The 20,589-nt window shown below is 37.1% G+C and overlaps 1 protein-coding gene across 19 annotated transcripts in view; it reads right to left on the minus strand.

Moving 5' to 3' along the window:
• RIMS2 (regulating synaptic membrane exocytosis 2) overlaps positions 1-20,589 on the minus strand; it is a 443,898-nt gene that overhangs the window by 410,195 nt on the left and 13,114 nt on the right. The gene's annotated exons all lie outside the window — the stretch shown is intronic.

Raw genomic sequence — 20,589 nt, forward strand, 5'->3', positions numbered from 1 at the left:
CAGGAGATGTGTTTAATCCTCTATAAATCCTAAATGTATTACTTATTTCCCACCTCAAAACAGAACCCACCTCCCACCCAGAAATGGAACAAGCATTCCTCTGCTAATATTCCTGACAGTCACTGGCAGCATATCCCATCATGCTCTTTCTATGTATTCAGACAGAAACCAATAAATAGTTACCACTAATATGTTATTAGCTCATGTAACAAGAGATAGGAGTTGTCATTCTAAAGGTTCTATCCTTTTGAGGATCAGTGCAAGGCAACCTGATGTGCTATGTTTGCACATCATCACTTCTGTTTGTAAAACGAAGAACTGAAGTCTTAGAAAGTGTTTTAGAAAGTTAGTGTTGTTTCTGGAGTCTCTCCATGGATCCTATGCTTGTGTTACAATAATTACATGATCACGTATCACTTTTAACAAAGATCCTATGTTTCACTTAGCATAGTTCAGATAAGCAGCAAGGAGTTATACAGTATTTTCTCATTTCAGATGTACTCATTTGCCCCAAGATGATTTTCATGTATATTATTCAAATCCTGTTTTCACTATGTAATTTGGTATTTGAAACAGACTTTTCAGTTATTCTTGTTGCTATAATCTAAACCTTTAAAAAAGGGGGTTTTATCACTAATAGGAAATCATTAAGGATATGTAATCCACAGACATGTTCCCACCAGCTGTTGAGAATAACAATTAAATACTCAAAAACAAGCTTTTTGGCTTGAGACTTCACATGCATTCCACTATTTCCTGGGCTGCTCATCCACAGCTTGACAGCAGAACTTCTCTGTCAGATGCTTCATCATATCCAGAGGTCACTGAGGCATAAAGCTTAGCAAGAGTGGCTGATCTGCAATCTCAAGGATGCAGATTCTCTTTGTGGTTGATAATATCAGCCTCAGGCAGTTGACCCTCACCCCCAGTGTAGCTAGCTATTTCTTACTGCTTTCATACCAGTCAAGAAACAATTTTTATAGCCTTTACTGTGAAGGTCTTTGTGTACCCCTAATTCAGAGACAGAAAGTCAAGAGAATCCTGTTTAACATATATAAAATGTAAATTATGCTACATATCCAGGATGTGAAGCAATGTCTCAGTTCTAGAATGATACACATTAAGAAAGGGAAGAATTAACACATTAGAAATTGTCCTCAATCCTTTCCTAAGTGAAACTTTATTCAGAAAAACATCATCTGGGGAAAAAAATGGCAGGCAATAGAAAAGATGTGTTTGTCCAGAGGCAAAGGAGTAACTTTATTGCCAGAGAATAAAAACAGTGAAACACACAACCACCAAATGAATCTACCAGCGCCACCAGTGATATCATTTATCAATGTTTGAATGACAGAGAAAGATGGCTTCAGGGTAAAATAGTGAAATAATTACTCATAATGAGAATAGCTGAGGAACTGGAAGTAAAACAAAGGAATACTGCTACCATCTCCTAACAAGCTTAGTAGCTGTGCATCAGATGTTAAAGGTACTTCTTTGTTCCACACAACACCACTAGATTCTGAATAACCCCTAGTTCCCGTATCTCTGTAGTGTAGCTTCTTAGAAAGGAACTCTGCAGGTGTACTGAGTCTGGCTGGTATGGAGCCCATTTTCTTCATAGCATCCTGCATGGTGCTGGGCCGTTTTTCAATTTGTGACTAGCAATGTTGATAATACACCAGTGTTCTGACTATTGCTGAATGGTGCCTGCACAGCATCAAGGCTTTTTCCCAGTCTGTCCCTCCACAAGTAGGCTGGGACTGGCAAGAAACTAAGAGGACACACAGCTGGGAAAGCTGATCCAAACTGATCAAAAAAGGATATTTCGTCACATATGACATTTTGCTCTAGGAAAGGACAAGGAAGCAGATATATTCACAGTTATAGCATTCGGACTGTTCTCTGTGCTGAAGTAAAGCTTACCAACAAGTCAAGCATCTGCCTGCCAGTGGGAAGCAGTGAATAAATTCCTTTGTTTTGCTTATATATGTAGCTTTTGCTTCATGTATTAAAATGTCTTTACCTTCATACACAAATATTCTCGCCTTCCTTTTAGTTTTCTCCCCATCTCACAGGAGAGGGGAAGGAGCAAGCAGCTGTATTTAGCTGCTGGCCAGGGTCAACCCACCAAAGCAGAAGAGGAAGAGCTTCCTCTCGTACATCTGTGCAATGGGAAAGAGCATGATAATAAGGTCAAAATTATGTTTCAAAGACCAGTTCTGAAGATGATACATGCTAGGTATCAAACTAACTTTGAAAATTTCTCTCTTGTTCATGCACAAGTCCGGAAAGAAGCCCATCTGACATTCTAATTAGATTGACCTAAACTGTCAGATTGGAAATTATCTGGTGAAACTCTCAGACAAGTAGTTTTGAGACTTTTTTGCAGTTCCTTCCTATTTCTGAGCTCCAACGTCTGGCAATCACTACCGTTCTTCCAAATATGTCTTCACCCAGACAGACATCCAAGAAGGTAAGAATGGCTGTCTGACAGAAGGATGCTGTACTGCATGCCAAGCAAGGCCTGAAGCCAGAGGAGTCTTTTAAGAAGCAGCTTTGTGAAGAAAATGAACTCAAGACCAGGACAAAGTTCGAAAAAAAATGAACTTCCTCAATGAATGCAAACAGCCAGGGAAAGAAAAAAAAAGTAAACAAAATGTTAAGCAAATAAAGCAAATACAAACAAACAGAAAAATAGAACAAGTTCAAACCAAAGAAGTTGTTCCAACTTAAATATATAGCAACCAGGATGTACCTCACCTATTTGCATCACTGAAGAAAGTATAGGGTCTGAATAGGCGTATGCTGCATGGAAACCCCTAAGGATAACAAAGTTCTTGAGACCATTATAAAAATTAGTCAATATTAGGAACTATAGAATCATAAACTAAAATTAAATAATTGTACCATTGGTTATTAGTATTGCTCTTTACTGTGTGCCTACAAATACAATTGTTACCTACAAATACAATTCTTAGTCTTATTTTGAAAGAATCAAGTAACAAGTTCTAGCAATCCCTGTAATAGACTACCCCATAGACTACTAGTAAATCCTCATTCCTGGAATATTTTTATTAGGAATTCATACTGGGTTTTTTATTTCTTCTCCTTATTTGCTTCTAAACTTGTGGACTCTATATTCTTCCCTTTTTACTATCACTTCATCCTGTAATTACATGAAAAAACATAAAGAAATTTATATTCTTGATCTTTTCCCAAGCTCTTGTAAACAGCTTCAAAGCTCCCAGAACAACTTTTAATCCATCAATTTACTTCTGACCAGGGTGCCTTAAAAGTAAATGCAATATTCCAGCAAAGGTCACATGGAAGATAGCAGTAGAAAAATGGTAACCCCTCCAAGAGAGTGGAAATTAATGTACATACTACGCCTACATGAGGAATGTTTTCCATGGGTAGGAATTCTAGTATACTAGAGAAGAGAAAGATTATACTTGAAGAAAATAGTGTTTTTTATTGAATAGACTATCCTGCTTAAAAAGTTTAAGCATGTTTCCATGTTTAGAAAAAAAAGACAGGAAAGGTAGGAAGGTAAGCACAAAACATGAAGCGCACAACATGTGCTTTTGCTGACACCACCAAGTTAGGCACATCACTACAACTAAGGCAGATCAACACTTCGTGCAACATAAACTACCTCACCTGAAGTAAAATCACAACCACAAAGATATGGGACCCAGTGAAACACAGCACTGAACCACTAAAACAGCCATTACTCTCCAGTAACTCCAACAAAACCAACCCAGGACCCACAGTCTCATAAGACTGCTGACACCAGTATGTGGAGAACCTTCCAGAAAAGCAGGCTGAGCCCACACAGCAATAGCCACTGATCAGTTGACAGGGCATCTTGAGTGAATCAGAATGGGTATCCCCTTCCCACACCTGTAAGTGACAGGGTCAGGGTCCACTGAGGAGTTCTGACAGAGGAGCTGGGGGAGTCTGCAGCAGCAAGGCAAGGGCACCCCACAGCCCAGCACCCAGACTGCCCTGATCATTCCAGCCTCTCCTGGGACTATCTCTCCTAGAATCCACTAGGTTGGAAAAGACCTGTAAGATCATCAAGTACAACCATTACCCTAGAGCTGCCAAGTCCACCACTAAACCATGTCACTGAGGCCCTCATCTACATATTTTCTGAACATTTTCAGGGACGGCAACTCCACCACTGCCCTGAGCAGCCTGTTCCAATGCCTCAGTGAAGAAATTTTTCCTAATAGCCAATCTAAACCTTCCCCTGGTGCAGCTTGAGGCTGCTTCCTCTTGTCCGGTCACTGATTACTTGGGAGAAGCCATGTCATTTGTTGAGAAGCTGTAAAATATCTCTCTTGCTATTGAAATTCACATTCCAAATCTGAGGCCTCATAGGAGGCTGAGTGAAGAACTGCCGTGCTGACCCCAGCTTTGCTCCTGGACCGTGCCATTCACTCTGCAGAGCTGGGAGGTCATGTCAGATGTCTTAATGCTCATTAACGTTAAACAGATATGTAACTGTGTTGCTGATATACAACCTCATTTAGCCTCTGCACTCCCAATTCCTTCTCAAACGGCTACAGCCAGTAGTGCTAAGTACAAGATCATGCATTTAAGAAGCCAATATACAAAAGGCATTCATGCTCTCAGAATGACTAGGAATGGGCAATAATTTGCAGAATAAAAGAGGAGAGCATCGGGTGAAAGAACCAGTCCAGCCACTTCCACTAAAGGAAGACACAGTGGCAACACACTGATCCTCATAAAACTTCACCTTGAACACCACACACAGTCCTGTTTTTCCCTGTTCATGAAAAATGAACTTACACCTGAGGAGTTAGAAGGTTGATTAGGGAATAGAAATCCTAATTTAAGAAACAGGATGAGAGATTTGAACTGTAGTTAAATGAGAAATGAAAAAAAAAAAGAGTAAAAGTAGCGGCAAATATAAAAAAATGAGAATTTAAGAACAGATACATATCAGCTGGAACTGATTTAAGCAAGAGCTTAGAAGATTGCTTCTGGTTCTAATGGGAGGAGTACACTTAAAACAAGAAAAGTGGGAGCATATTACACTTAAACTAATCAAGATCTACCCATAAAATAGTTATAAAATGGACTATTAAGACACGCTTGTCTGAGAGAGAGGATTTGGAGCTGTTAATCTAAGAAGCATTCAGCTACGCACTAAAAAAAAAAAACAGGAATAAATAATTATCAGTTTTCCTTTTAAAAGCAAAACAATCAATGATTTTTTTTAATTATAGCATTTGGTACTAAATATGAATATATTAATAGAAATTTGGCATTTTCCCCCTCTCCTTAAGCACTTCCCTGTCTTTATATTTGAATCTGCCCCACGTGTAAAAATACCTACATTTCGTTAATTGGTTACAAAAGTGTCTTGGGTATTGAAGCTTACTGGAAACTTACAGCATAATCTTTGATAGGTATTTCTGTGTGTTATGTGGAATCCTCTGGCTTGTAGGAGCCTTGTACATATTTCAAGCACTGCTCTCACAGAACACAGCGCAACAGCAGTACAGCAGGTGTTCTGTAAGCTTCCCAAAACCATCAGGAAATTGTAACACCAAATTTTCTATATGTTAAAAAAAATATGGAAATGGCTATTAAAGATTTAAATAAATAAAAGATTAACACCTGGCAGGAAGAGCACTCCATCTGTTCTGTTATCTAAGTTATAGTCACATATATCATTTTAACAAGATTTCCAGCTAAGTAAATAATTCTCATACTATGACCATATACACATATATCTATATTCTCTAAGTTGTTCCATTTAGCACTGCTTTACTCCTTTTAAGGCCAACTAGAAACTCTTTGTAAAAATCCTGAACAAAAAAGATAGCATGTTTATTACCTAAAGTTATAATCACAATTAGACCACATTTTTCATGATATCTCTTACACTTGCATATCTATTACAGTCCAACATATAATAAGAACATTTGTGTAGCTCTGAGTTGCAAAAAGTTAAGTTCAGTAACTGGAACATTAGAAGGCAGGTGAATAATAATTATATTTAAATCAACTTGTTATATTATCAATGTAATAAAATTATCAAACTACAGGAATTCCTCATCTGTACTGTACTTAAGGCAAAACAAACCTTCATATGGGGTATTAAACATTTTTACTTAAAATCAATGTGTTTAATCCCATATTTAGTGCACTCTTGGTTTAAAATGGCAGTTCTTAAAGCTCAGGTATTGTCATCGAAACACAAGGCAAACATGAAAAAATGAAATTTGGTGACAAAATTCCCCAATGATGTAGTACACTGTTTCTTTCCCAGCACATTTATCAATGAACAATTAATTATTTAGTACAGTACTACAAATAGTTATCAACATACTAAACCACATGTCTGTCTTAACCTCATTTTACTATTGCCTGTCCATAATTTTCTCAAAAGAATGTGAAACTTAGTCCCTGATATTCCTGTGTAAGTTGAAAAATACTGCTTATTTCTTCACCATTACTTGTGGTGAAAATATTGAAAGTCTAAAGATGCATTCACATGGCATCCCTGATGTTGAAAGTTGTTAATCTCCTTCGTACACATGACTGTATCATTTACCAAACTAGTGAAAACCTCCTGTGGCCCCAGATTAAAACAAAGTCTCATTTGCCTCTTCTGCAAAACTCCGATTTGTCTCATACATTTTCTATTTTCTATATGTTTCTCTTAAATAAAAGGTTATTCCTTAAGAAATAATAGCCCAAATACTGCGTGTTTTAAATATATAAACCAAATTGGTATCTGTATCCTCAGCTTCATCCAAGAGGTTTCACATTATTTTTAATTAATTCCTCATCAACCAGTGGAACAACAGAGGCTAGTGTTACACATCTGATACCAAACATTACTGCAAGCTACATGAATCATGCCCAGTAAACACATCAGTTGAGAGGTATAACAAAACATAGAACATATTTGGTTTGCAAAACCACTTCAGTTGCAGTGCCTTATTGTAAAGCTACCTGTAGGAAGTTAAAATAGTAGTCTAGATTTAGCAGACTTTTTCTCAGCATGCATTTACACTTCTATGACTATTTTGACTCAATTAGTTCTTTGTGTCCCACCAACGCTAGTTTCTTCAATGGCCTTTATCATGCCATATCCGGTAAAGTCTGAGAGATGTCATTACATTTCTTTATGTGTCATATTCTGTAAAAAAAGCCCTCTAGCTTACACCTTAGATTTTTCAGTTTGACTTTGCTATACCCTTTTTTATATATTTTCTTCAACAGTTGAGAAACTGCTGTCCTAGCAACATTAAACCAAATTCCTAGCTGTGACATTTGTCTCAGGCATGCATACCAGTAAATGTGATGCTTTCTAAGATTGTCTTATACTCTTAGCTTGGGAAATTATTACATACAAATATCTCTGTAATATAATAACATTTAATGTTATATGAAGTGTAATATGGGGCCTACAGGGATGCTGGAGAAGGACTCTTCATCAGGGACTGTAGCAATAGGACAAGGAGTAATGGAATTCAAACAAATCCAGGGGAAATCCACGTTAGAGATAAGGAAGAAGTTCTCTACTGTGAGGGTGGTGAGGCACTGGAACAGGCCATAAAAGTGGTAAATGCTCCATCCCTGGTAGTGGTCAAGACCACAAAGCTGGACAGAGCCCAGGGCAACAAGGTATAGTGCAAGGTGTCCCTGCCTATGGTAGAGGGGTTGGAACGAGATAATCTTAAGGTCCTTTCCAACCCTAACTATTCTATGGTTCTATGTGTTTAACACAACCCACAATTCCTATTGTTCGTTAGACACTTGAGCCTCATGAATTGACAATTTTTAATTCACAGTTATTTTTACCATTTGAAAAAAAGTTAATGTCTTAGTTTATCACAGGTAGTGCAAGCCTATGAAAGCAATCCCAAATCCCATATTTTGCATCTGTGGTAAATACAGAACAACTTTTTGAGGTCCTTAATCTGACAGAGGTAACAACAGTGCACCCAATCTGTAAATGCTAGAATATACAAGTGAAGCTTTGTCTCTAGGGATCACGTAAGTGGCAAAGCTGCATTTTGGAAACACTCATGCAGTCATTCAAACACAACTAGTGATGATCGGCCAGGGCTTGAACAGTGTTGAGATTTGGACAATAACTTGAAGACAAAATGGTGAAACATGTTGTATAGCTATGATGTGCATATTAAAAAAAAACAAACATGATAAAACATGCTTGGTGATTTTACAGACCAACAGACTTTCTGATCTACGCCACTTTAAAAACAAACAAAAACAAAACAAAACAAAAAAAAAAACCACAAAAAAAAACCCACCTAAACCAACCCCCTAACCTTTCTAAAACTCTTTTGGAAAGTGCTGAGAAGTCCTTTAAAATATATGAGCATTATATGGCACAAAATATTCCTGGTAGGTGGTCATATCATCTCTTAAATGTTTTGTATTCCAAATAGAAGACATCAGATGAACACAAAATTAGAGAGACACCCTGATTTCAATACACACTCTCAAAAAGTAAGCATCTGAAAATTTTGTTAACATTAGACAAAGATCTGATATCCACTGCTTCTTCTTTCTCTGCCTGCAGCAAACGGGCAGTGACTAGACTCTGCCATGGATATCAGGTAGAGAGACTGAAGTAAAAAAAAAACTTTCAGCACATCAAAACTGATCACCACACCACAGATCATTTCTAAGCTAATAAAAAATTCCTCCTCTGTTCCAAGGATCTTCAGAAAAAAACAACCAAGCTTTTCACGACAATGACTGTCCATCTGCAAGAAACTGTCTTGGCAAATTTGGTTTTATTTGCTATTAACAGCAACAGCACCACAGTGCTCCATGTTTCACATAGATTTGCACATGTAACCTGAAACAAGGAATAAACAGAATTCTGGAAAAGAGTGCCATAAAATCACTGAGGCTTGAAGCAAGAATGGTGAAAGAGAGTCAAGTAGTTATATTCTCCCAAGTGCAGATGAGCAGTTTGCCTCATCCACAAGTCAGACTCTAAGCTTTTCTCAGTTGGAATGCTAAACAAACACAGGAGAAAACATGAAAGTAAAACCTTCCAGTTTTTGTGAGGGTATCATGAGAATTTCCTCAGTGCCAGCAAGGGAAGTGAGAGCAAACTGCAATTTAGTCTTACAATAACGGTGTAAGACCACATCCCCAGCAAATATAAATCAGCATCTTCAAAAACACTTTCCTGACTATGACATTCACTCTTCATCATTTGGAGCTAAGTACAAAGACAGTACACGAGAAACCACATTTTTCTCCAAGCCGTTTATCTGTCAATAGCTCAGACAGATTCCCCTTCTTATTCTTTTGTCACTCCTTGTGCAGCTACCTATTCTTTTTCCAGAGATTGACCCCTGACTAAGAGGGCAGCTGTCTGAGCCTGTGGAAATGAGCCAGTAAAGAAGTCCTGGGAGAAAAGCCCAACATGAAATTCAGATGGTGGAGGAAGTTACAAAGCAGGAAACAGAAGGGAGCTATTCTAAGGCCCCAAACTTCTTTAGAAAACTGTTCCAAAATTTTCCAAATTCTGACAGTTACAGTGACAAAAAAAAAAAAGAAATAAGAAAAAAAAACCACCTAAAAACCAGGTGAAAGTGTGAAATACTGCTTACTTCTTCTCTTCATCTCTTTGAATAGTATCTCGTGTTAAACACGAAAAAAATCTACCATGTGTCTGACTTTAAAAAACATGAATAACAAAGATGTAGCCTTCAGAGAAATTTATAGTTGAAATTGGTGTTAGTACTAAGTGCTATTTACTATTCTCCTGCTTCATTTACAAATGTTTATTGTTGCCTTTTCCTGTGTTCTCAGTATGAGCTCTCTTCTGGGTTTTCCAAACATTAATGAAAGCAAAGAGCCATATTTATAAGCAGTTCCTTTGGGAAATGTCATTCACAGTTACATTTAAAAAAAAAAAAGAAAGACTTCTAGAAATAGTTACCACAAATTTTAGCATAATCCAGAGTAGCCATGCACTTCTAAACCAACTAAAAGTCCTGTGAGCTGCTCCCCAAATGCTCACAATATAAATTAGATAAAGAAGAATAGGGAAAGGCAGGCAATTAAATTTGTTCTCTATTATTGTCTAAGCATGCCACTAATTTAGTTTTCTGAGGAGTTAAACAAGCTTCTTGTTCTAAATGAGACAACAGAAGGCTATTTGTTAAGTGATAACAATAATTGGAAGTACATTTTGTTTGTTGACTGTGTTGAATACACAGAAAAGAATATTTAAACACTATGGAGCAAAGATAATATCTTTGTTTTTATAGCAGTTTTAGCCCACTACTCTGTAACATTCATGTAATGATGAAGCATTGGTTCATCAGGGTGAATCAATCAAAGTGATGGGATCAGGGTGATTTTAATCAATAAATAGAACATGAAAAATACAATGCTGTATGCCTATTCTGGATTAAAACTTTGTTGGTTTATGTAGTTTCAGTAGTTCACTGGGAAACTCCAGTCCCCCATAAAGAGAGAGGCAGTCACACTTAATCTGTCACTGTACAGATTAGCTGGGCCGAATTGTTTTTTCTTACGCATGGAAATGTGAAATCACACATTTTTAATAACTCAATATTTTCATTCATATTTGTGAAAGCACCCCATGTGGCTTAAACAATGTTCTGTAACAATTTTCTGTAACTGACCAAAGAGAAGAAAGGTAAAAGAGAGAAAGGAGTTGCGCTCATTTGAGATACCAGAAAAATGCAGATGGGAGAACATTCAAAACCACGTAAGGAAAGGAAGATACAAGGTTCAAACCTAGCAGGGATTCTGTTTTACGGAAGAATGAACACCAAAATTCAAAAATTTTCCACAAAGTGGAAATAACTTTTTTTCTGATGCACTTTAATCAGTAATCTGGGCTTTGCAGTAAGCCACCTGACATGCTGCCCAGAACTAGGGATCCTGGAATACCCAGCTGTCTCTATTGCTGAAGAAATGAGGACTGAACAACTCAAAGGATGTAGAATATGGCTTCTAACCAGCCTGCCAGCCAATCTGCCAAGGAGCTGGGGAGAGGAACTGGCAGAAATTCTGGTTTCTTCCAACAGAATCCAAATATCAAAATTTGTCTGGCTTGTAGCAGCACACAAAAAGTTCTATCAAAAAATTCCTGACAAAAATTTTAAAGATATTTTTCATTACCTCGGTGAACATGCAAATCCCAACAAAAAGTCGAGGTCTAATGAAGCCTTGAGTACATCCAGACTTTACTGAGGATGTGAAAACATCCCAAGGAGCCCACAAGAATACACACAGTTGCAGTACTTCTACAGAATACACTGAAGTAGGAAATTCTATTGATAGAGCTTGAAAATAAATAAACCTTAAATAAAATCTTGAAAATGCTACACACAAAAAAAAGTTGCTTTCTCCTCTCAAGAACTTCTTAATGTCACTTTCCACCTGGATCTGCCTTTTAGCAGCCACACTGAACAAAACCCAAATGCTCTTCCTTCTGCCTTCCTTCTCCTCACATCCCTTGAATGTCATATCTGATACTGCCAGCCATTCCTACAAAGAAGAAAAAGTCATTGTAGGAGCAAAGTAATGGTTGCACTGGACAAAACCTGCCTGTATCACAGAAAGCTCTCACAAGGAAAAAAACACTGAAAAAAAAAAGAAAAAATAAGGCAGGTAGTGAAAGGAAGTCTAAAAAAGAGGCAGAGAATGAAGAAAGAAAACAAGTGCTATTCAGTTCTTTCAAAGTCTTCTTTATCCCTATTTATATAGGATAGACATAGCCAATAGACATAGTAATTATCCTTAAATATTAAATATCAAATAAAATCTTTCCATTATCCCATTTAAAATTATACAAGGAATTTTTGTTCCCATTTTTAAAAAGAGAGACCTAGGAAAATAACATACACTGAAATGGAGTGTTAGAACATAAAAGAAATTGAAAAATACAGGGAAGATTCTAAGGCTCACTGACAAGATCAGGAATGAGTAATACTTTTTCACAGATCACTTCTTTGATCACTTCAAATGAAACCAGAAGAACAAATAGCAGGCAGATTTAGTGTTGTGGTTTCTCCTCTAATTCCCTGTTTTTTTTGTCCAATGTTATATTACCTTTATTTCTGACCCAAAGAAATTTATGGCAGTGAGCTAAATTCATTTGTCATAAATGTCCTCACAACAAAGAGCTGACCTGTAAAAAGATATTTTTTTTGTTGTGTACAAGGCCTGAAAGGATAGGTCAAATAAACCCCACCTAATAGTATTCAACAGTAAAACTGTTAAAATAAGAATAAATGCCATTATTCACTGTTAGACTACAGCTAGGGGCACAGCAAGCTAATTGCTTTATTACAATGGACGGATCAGATTATTAAGAGTGAAATGATTATCAAGTGCACAGTCATGGGGTCATACTGGATTCTTCATTTCTCCTGGAGGCACAGTTGTACTGATGACAAAGAGTGTTTTTAAAAACTTAAGTATCCAGGAGGCTGCACTTTCTTTTTTCAAATGAGGACACTGTCACTCTGATTCATGCTTTAATCATTTCTTGATCAGACTATGTCAACTTTTTCCAAAGAAGATGAGAAAACATAGCTTGTATAAAATTCAGCAACCTCCCTGTCAAACTAGAAGAACTTGAGAGAACACAACACGTCACGCACTTTTTATGGTTAAAAATATCACTGCAGGGCAACCTACTGATTTTTCTGCTGTAGATCGTACTATACTACAGAGATTGTAGATACCACAACATGATGCACACTGCAGGTAATGGAATTCAGGAGAGGACCTAAGATGAATCTAAACAAATCTTTCGTTGTGCACCAGGACCCAGATATCTTCATCTCTGAATCATCCAAACCAGCTACTTTTTTTTATAGTATGCCATAGCTCTCACATAATGCACACATAGTGATGCTCCCTTTTTGTGGAAACCAGGACACAGGAGAACTGGAGGGAATTGGTATACAACTTAATTTCATCCTATTATAGAGTAAAACCTCAAAGTTGAGTTGCATATCTGGATCCAGAGGACTGGAACATGTACCATGCTGCAGATACTAGGAAATGTTTTCTGAGAAACTCTTGGAATCTCAGTATTGAAAATTATATTCTCAGTTCTTAACAGAAGTTTTGCAACAATTTTTTTTTCATCTGCTAGACTGAACTAAAATTCACATGCCCCTTAAAATGAATGGCCCACCTTTCCATTGAAAACTTTTTGCAATAATGACATCCTTTCTCAAGGACACAATAACAGAAGCAGAGAAAGAGAGACAGAGATGAACACACTAAGATACAAGTCTCGTGGATGATGCGCTTTTGCTCTATTTTTAATAAAAGCCCAGAAAAAGGAACAAAACCTTCTTGTGCTGCTTCAGGGGCAACATTTGTTCAAGGCTGTGAAAATGTATTTTGGGAGTGCAAAGGGATAATCTAAGTCAGATTTGTTCTTGTTTCTAATCACTTCCTTCTTTGCAAGAGCGCAGACAATTCCAAAACTTGCTAACAAATGTTAAGGTCAAATCTCCACCTCTGCCCTGGAAACACCCACACAGCTGCTGCAGATGGAGAGTAGCAGGTCTCCTTCCTGGCCCTGAAAAGAGCTTTGTGTCCCACTTCAGCACTGTCAGAAACCGGGTTGGGATATTTCACTATATGTTCAGCATTTGGGGGTCATTCTTGATTCAATCTATCCACCTTCTGGAGAATAGGGATCAATCTGCTCTAAAACTCAATAACAGCTTATTAAAATAAAGATGGGAAAACAAAACTAGTGTAGAAATGTAGACTACAACTTCCTTTAAGTGTGTCTGACATATTGAGAGAGCATAAGTAGGTTGTAGCAAAGCAAGAAACTAAACAGAAATAAGCAAACAAACAGAAACTGATAGCATCTCCCATTTTGACTGGCATGGCTGGCTGTCACAAGGAAATTAAAACCAGTACTTCAATTTGAAATGGTGCAGCTGATAGCACAAAAAAAAAAAAAAAAAAAAGCTTCAGCTCTCAGATGCCAACTGTTAGAAATAACATTGATTAAAGATGCCCATTTTAAATTTCTGTACTTTGATTATTATTTGACTAAACTGGGTAAATTTAACCACAGATAGAAGTTAATTTTGATAGAACCTGTGAATATGTATTCCTTTATCAACAGATATATAGAGGCTTTCCACTAACAAGAGCTAAAAGAAAGATAAAGGGACAGAGATAATCCAAGGCAATAAGATGAACTATTTTTACATATTATATACTACAAGTAGCACTAACACATTTTATAGTGTTAGCACAGACAGTAGAAAACTTTAAATCAGAAAAATTTTCTTAATGAGACCTCAAAAGATATTGACTTGTTACTGCTTATTTTCTAAAAATAGTTGTCATTTTTCATAAAAAAACATATATACACACATAAAGAGGACATTTTAGATTGTTAATACTAGCCAAATGCATGCATAATTTCCACTTCACACTTTATTAATTAAATAGCTTTCTTTTTGCTTTAAATCAGAATTATTCTTGAAATACTTTTAGATTCCAGAAAAATTTGTATAAAACTGATTGAAGTAACTCAAATAGTAAGCATGCTCTTAAAGGCTAATTAACTGGCTGTAATGAAGAGAGACCAAGAACCACTGAAAGTGCCCCTTTGTGTACTGCAAACAAATAAAACCTAAAGCTGTATCTATATACAAGATGATGTCATAAGTTTAAATATCAAGCTGCAATTTCCTTCAACTCCCTTAACTTTTTATTATTGTAAGTGCAGTACTTGCTACACGTGATTATTCTTGAACCTTAACCCCGAAGTTATATCATGTCTGTGGAATGTACACTGGTTTCATTGTTTATTAAAATGCTAACCTTTATACTGTACGTATTCCACAAACTGATATTACACAAAAATATCTGGAGGTAGCAAAGTAGCCAAAGATGAGTGAGATTAATGAAGTATTTAACATTAAAAAAAAAATAGAAAGGAAAAAACTCTAGAAGCAACAGTGAACATGAGAACTGCTGACACTGAAAGATTTGCTAACTTCTTCACTACTTTGCAAGCTAATTTTTAGCAGGTACAGTGACTAGCATGATTAATTTCAATAGTTATAATGAATAATAGTTATAATTCTATAGCAATATATATAGTTATAACAGTTGAATAATAGTTCTACTATTTTACTAGGGCATTCTGGGCAAATTGTCTCACTTTTATGTATTTATTTTACTGATTTTATCAACTTATCTACATCTAGTGGAACACTAGACATTAAGATGTTTATCCACTTCTAAGAAGGGAAAACATTATCAGCCTTTGAAGAAATTACCAGAAAACACCTTACTGTGTGAGAATGATGAAGACATTGGCAAAATATTAGCAGCCAATCTACAATCCATGCTTTCAGTACATACACCTCCAGCTCCAGCAGTATTAAAACAAAAGAAAATATGGAAGCCTGTACAGTGATTATGACAAGTCAATAAAGATTCTCTGTATCAAGTGAGAACAGAAGAAATCTTACAAAACCAAAGAATATACCTCCAGCACAACAGAATAGGTTTTTATTTCTTTCAAAATTTCCCATGCTGGGCACTATGCCTCACTTCAGATTGCTGTTCTCTCCACTCTTCCACAGGCAGCAATGCCAGCTCAGGAACTACAAATTCATTGCTCAAATTCTGCAGGACAGGCGCGAGGCTGTCTGCAGTCTCTCATTCCCGCATGGCCATTATAGGTTTTGACATAAAAGATGAGGAATAATGGGCCTAATTTTTTTTCTTTGACAGTAGGATTAAATCAGAAGTGATCTAATGATATCAGTAGACTCATAACAGAATAAAAGAATGCAATTTCAACAAAAATCAGGCTCAATCATTCTATTATGTAAACAAAATTTTCAGGAAAGCATCACAAAAAAAGCTATAAAGTGTTTTTATTTGATAGTGATATGGATCAACACAAATATTTTCTTACAAGGCCCATCCATAAAAATTAGTTGGGGAAAGTGTATAATTTAAAATTTATCTGTATTAAAATCTATAGGACTGACAGACTTAAATGATCATCTTCCAGAACCCTTTTATATATAAAATGGACAAAAAACTACAAAAAAATTGGAAAATCCTATCCTGTATAACCTAAACATAAGTAAAACTAAAAATATTCAAGTAGCACTTCCATAATTTAAAACATATATTTGGAGCACTGGAAGAAATATGTCACTTCTTGGATAGAAAAAAATATCTTAAGACAAATATGCCCTCCATAATTTCTTTTTTTCAGAATAATTCCATTATCACCTCAGCAAGATCTCTATTGAAGTTCCATCTCATTTTCTACAGTAACGTCTAGTGTAAGTGCATCTCCTTTACATACAGCATTAAGGGGAAAGACATTTAATTATTTCATTTTACAATAACAAAGGCATTCACACAACCATGCAAGCCAGTAACTGAGTCACTGTAATCTAGTCAGACACTGGATATTTCATAAACCAGCCACTGAATATTAACCTGTGAAAAAGTAAAAGCTTACCAAACCTTCTGGAAATTTGTGTCTGGTATTTATAGAATATACTGCTCAAAATGAAGTTTGTTTTAATAAAATTGCTGGTTTCTGAGTAAATATAACATTTGAAAATGTATAATTTATTCATATTTGGAGACAGCAAATCATTCCAGAAGAGTGGACTTTGATCCTGAAAGGAGGACCATCACACTCATTCGGGGATTTTTCACGTTACCGTGCTAAAATTTTGCTTCTGTAGTAATTTTCATGAATATTCTAGGGGGGAGGCATAAGAAAGGAGACAGTTTCTTCATTTTTCAGTAAAATACAGATCAAAGATGACTGTTATAGCAATCCAAGAGGAAAAAAAAAGAAGAAAAAATTCTAAGCAATAGCAGAGTGTAGCTCCTAATGAATGCTGGGCTAATATTAGCAACCCAGTAGTACAAAATATGTGAATATTTAATAGTCCTAGTCCTAATAGATTTATTTCTCTTCTGAAAGAATGAAATGACCCTCTAAATATAGCACTGCTTAAAAATAAGATAGCTAGGTAGGCATTCAGGACATTTCAACTAGCATGGTAATACTTTTAATTGCTGTGTTTCTCAAACAGTCTTTTTTTTTTTCCCCAAAAAAAAAAAAGTTCTATTAAGTCAATGAGGCTGCATATCAGATGCACAAGTAGTCTGCAAGTCTGTAACTTCACAGAATCAATTGCTTTTATTACAATTAGAAAAAAATTAAATGCTTTGATGCAAGGTCTGTTTTTTCCTGATGTGATGACATAGACAGTAGCTAAATTCACACTTTGTGCTTCTCTTTGTAATCCAACAAACTTTCAGTAATTCATGTATTCATGACCCTAGCATATTGAAATTCATCACAGTTGTTATCTACAGGATTCATTATTTAAAATGATGTTTTAATAACAGATTAAAATACAACAACCTTATTTATATGTCCTCTTCTTTTAAATATCCGTGTAACCTACATTTCTAGTAAATCGTAAACAGAGTCAAAGCCACCACATAATTTGAACAATCCAAGATCTCATCTCAATACAAAAACTGACATACTAGGGGCAAAGTATTTCTCCCATTATTTTATACAATAAAAAGAGTGTCTGGTCACCTGTACAAATATAAAAGCTTAGGCATGCAGCAGTTAAAACTAGGACTTTTGCTACACATCTTTATTTATGTCCCATATCACACTGGAAAATCAAAAATACAGCTAGAGCCTCCTAGAGCCCACTCACTTAGCCAGCTTCATCCAAGGTATTTCCTCTCTCCTTTCTTTCCACAACCTATGAGCTGAACAAACTTATCCCACTATATCAGAAAATCAGAGTAAGAGTGTCCAAGAAATAAAAAATGCATGCTATTTGATATGGATACACAAAACCTTGTTCTACCTGAACTAACACCAGTAACAGTCTTCCAACTCCCGTTATTCAACAGAAAAAAAATTATGAGCATTTCCTTTGTTAGGGTGGTGAGGTACTGGAATGGGTTGCCCAGGGAGGTAGTGAATGCTCCATCCCTAGCAGTGTTCAAGGCCAGGTTGGATGAAGCCTTGGGTGACATGCTTTAGTGTGAGTTGTCCTGCCCATGGCAGGGGGGTTGGAACTGGATGATCTTAAGGTCTTTTCCAACTCTAACTATTCTATGATTCTTCATGAGAAAACCTCCAAACAGTAATTCTGGCTGCACTGACCCATAAACTTCAAACAGCACCTTCAAAACCAGAAATCATTCCTTATGTGTCGACTGCTGCTTTTCTCAATGACTGCAACATAACCAGTCATTGCAGACTGTGGAAAAAAATGGTGGAATAAGTTCATTGCTCCCAGAAACTCCAGAAGCACTGTAGCTAATCTCTCCCAGCCCCTCAGCGCTGCCAGATCAGCAGCTTGCAGAACTTTACAGTAAACCAGATTAGTTCTTTTTTGTACCTTAAAAAAATGCACTGCCAAAATGAAGGGGGAAATACTGTTCTTTACATTAACTTCCTTGAAGTCACTAGACAGTTCAGCAGACACTTCCACCAGAGCCATGATGGTGTCATGGAGTCAGGAAGGACCAGCTGGGCTGGCAGTGGGGCTGCCTATGTTGCACTGACAGCAGAGAACTGCCTGGAGTTCTGGAGCTGAATTTAGCTCCTCAGAGCTGCCTCCTGGAGAAGCCTCTCTTTCTTGCTGTGTAGATTCCACAGGGAACCCAAGAAAAGTGGTGTCGCTAGGCTTGAGCTAGCCTTTGTAAATATATTTGCAAAATACCATGGTGGATTGACTTTGGCTGGCTGCCAGACACCCACCAAATCTCTCTGTCATTCGGCAGCACAGGGCAGAAAACAAGATGGAAAAGTCTGAGAAAGGATGGGTTGAGATAAGGACAAGAAGTCACTCACCAGTTACCATGAGTTACCAGTTACAGGCAAAACAGACTCAAAATTTGGGAAGATTAAATTATTGCCAATTAATAACAAGATAGGACAGTGGACATAAAAACAAAGCTAGAAACACCTTCCTCCTACCCCTTCCTTCTTCCCATGCTCAGTTGCACTCCTGTTCTACTTCCACCCCCCAAGCACCACAGGTGAGTAGGGAATGGGTGTTGTGGTCAGTCTATAGCACTTCAGCTCTGCTGCTCCCTCCTCACTCTTTTGTCCTGCTCCACCATGGGATATAGTCCTTAATGAACTGCTCCAACATGGGTCTATCCAACGGGCAGCTCTTCAAGAAATAGTCAGCGTGGGTGCCTCCCAAAGGATGCAGTTCTTCAGGAATGGACAGCTCTGACAGGGATCCTTTCACAAGTCACAGGTCCTGCCAGGAGCCTGCTCCAGCACAGGCTGCCCACATGGTCACAGCCTCCTTCAGGTATCTCCTTCCTCCAGCGCAGTGTCCTGTCCAGGCTGCAGGTGGATATCTGCTCTACCGTGCATCTCCATAGGCTGCAGGGGCACAGCCTGCTTCACCATGGTCTGCGCATTAAGCTACAGAGGAATCTCTGCTACAGCACCTGGAGCACCACCTACACCACCTCCTCCTCTCCTTCTTCACTGACCTTGATGTCTAGAGAACTGTTTCCCCACATTTTTCACACTCCTCTCTCTCATAGCTGCTGCACAGCATTTTTTATCTTCTCATAAATAAGTTATTGCAGAGACACCACCAGTGTCGCTGATGATACCAGCTTTGGCCAGAGGTGGGTCCATTTTGGTGCTGGCTGAAACCAGCTCTGTCTGATATGAGGGCAGCTCCTGGTGTCTTCTCACAGAAGCCACCCCTGCAGCCTCACCCCAACACCTGGACACGTAAACCCAGTACAAATACTTAGTCCATACTGCAAAAGAAGTGATGCAATTTTTAGTTACAAATCTAGTGAGTTACAAGCTTCCGTATAAACTCTTACATAAGCTTTCATTTATTATGGCATTATGAACCTAATTTTGAATTAAAAGGCAAAGAATAATCAGGTTGATGGGCAATAATTCAGTAACAATCACACACAGAGAAATTACTTGAATCATAACTTATTAAACTGAAACTAAGACTAAAATACGTTTCAGTAATGTAAATACAAAAAACTATTATGCAGATATTCCAACGTAAAAGAGACACTAATGATGACCAAACATATTAAGCAATGGAAATTCACAGTACAGCTCTTGTCTAAATCTCCTTCTACATCATGATAACACCATTCAGTAACTTTTGTAAATACTGAATAATAGTTACTTGTGTCCAAAATAGAAGATATTTAATGTCAATTTTCCTCTTTTAATGAAAGCCATCTTTCTTGTGGCCAGCTTTACTGAATACCTAGGAGAGCCAATAGGAAACAGGAGCTGTTTTAAAATAGGTCATCATTATTAAGGAAGTGCTTAGTCTTATTTGTGTTAGGAACAGCAGTCCCTTTGAAAGCCACATTTTTCATGGATTACTACAATAAAACACTCCTAAGCTCTTGTCAAGTTAAAACCTTATGGCTACGAAAAGTGACAAAAATGCTGCCAATTCTAAACTTCTCTTTCTTATGATTTAACCTAAGACTAAAACT

Source organism: Melopsittacus undulatus, chromosome 1, assembly GCF_012275295.1.
Source record: "Melopsittacus undulatus isolate bMelUnd1 chromosome 1, bMelUnd1.mat.Z, whole genome shotgun sequence".
Taxonomy (NCBI): Eukaryota; Metazoa; Chordata; class Aves; order Psittaciformes; family Psittaculidae; genus Melopsittacus; species Melopsittacus undulatus.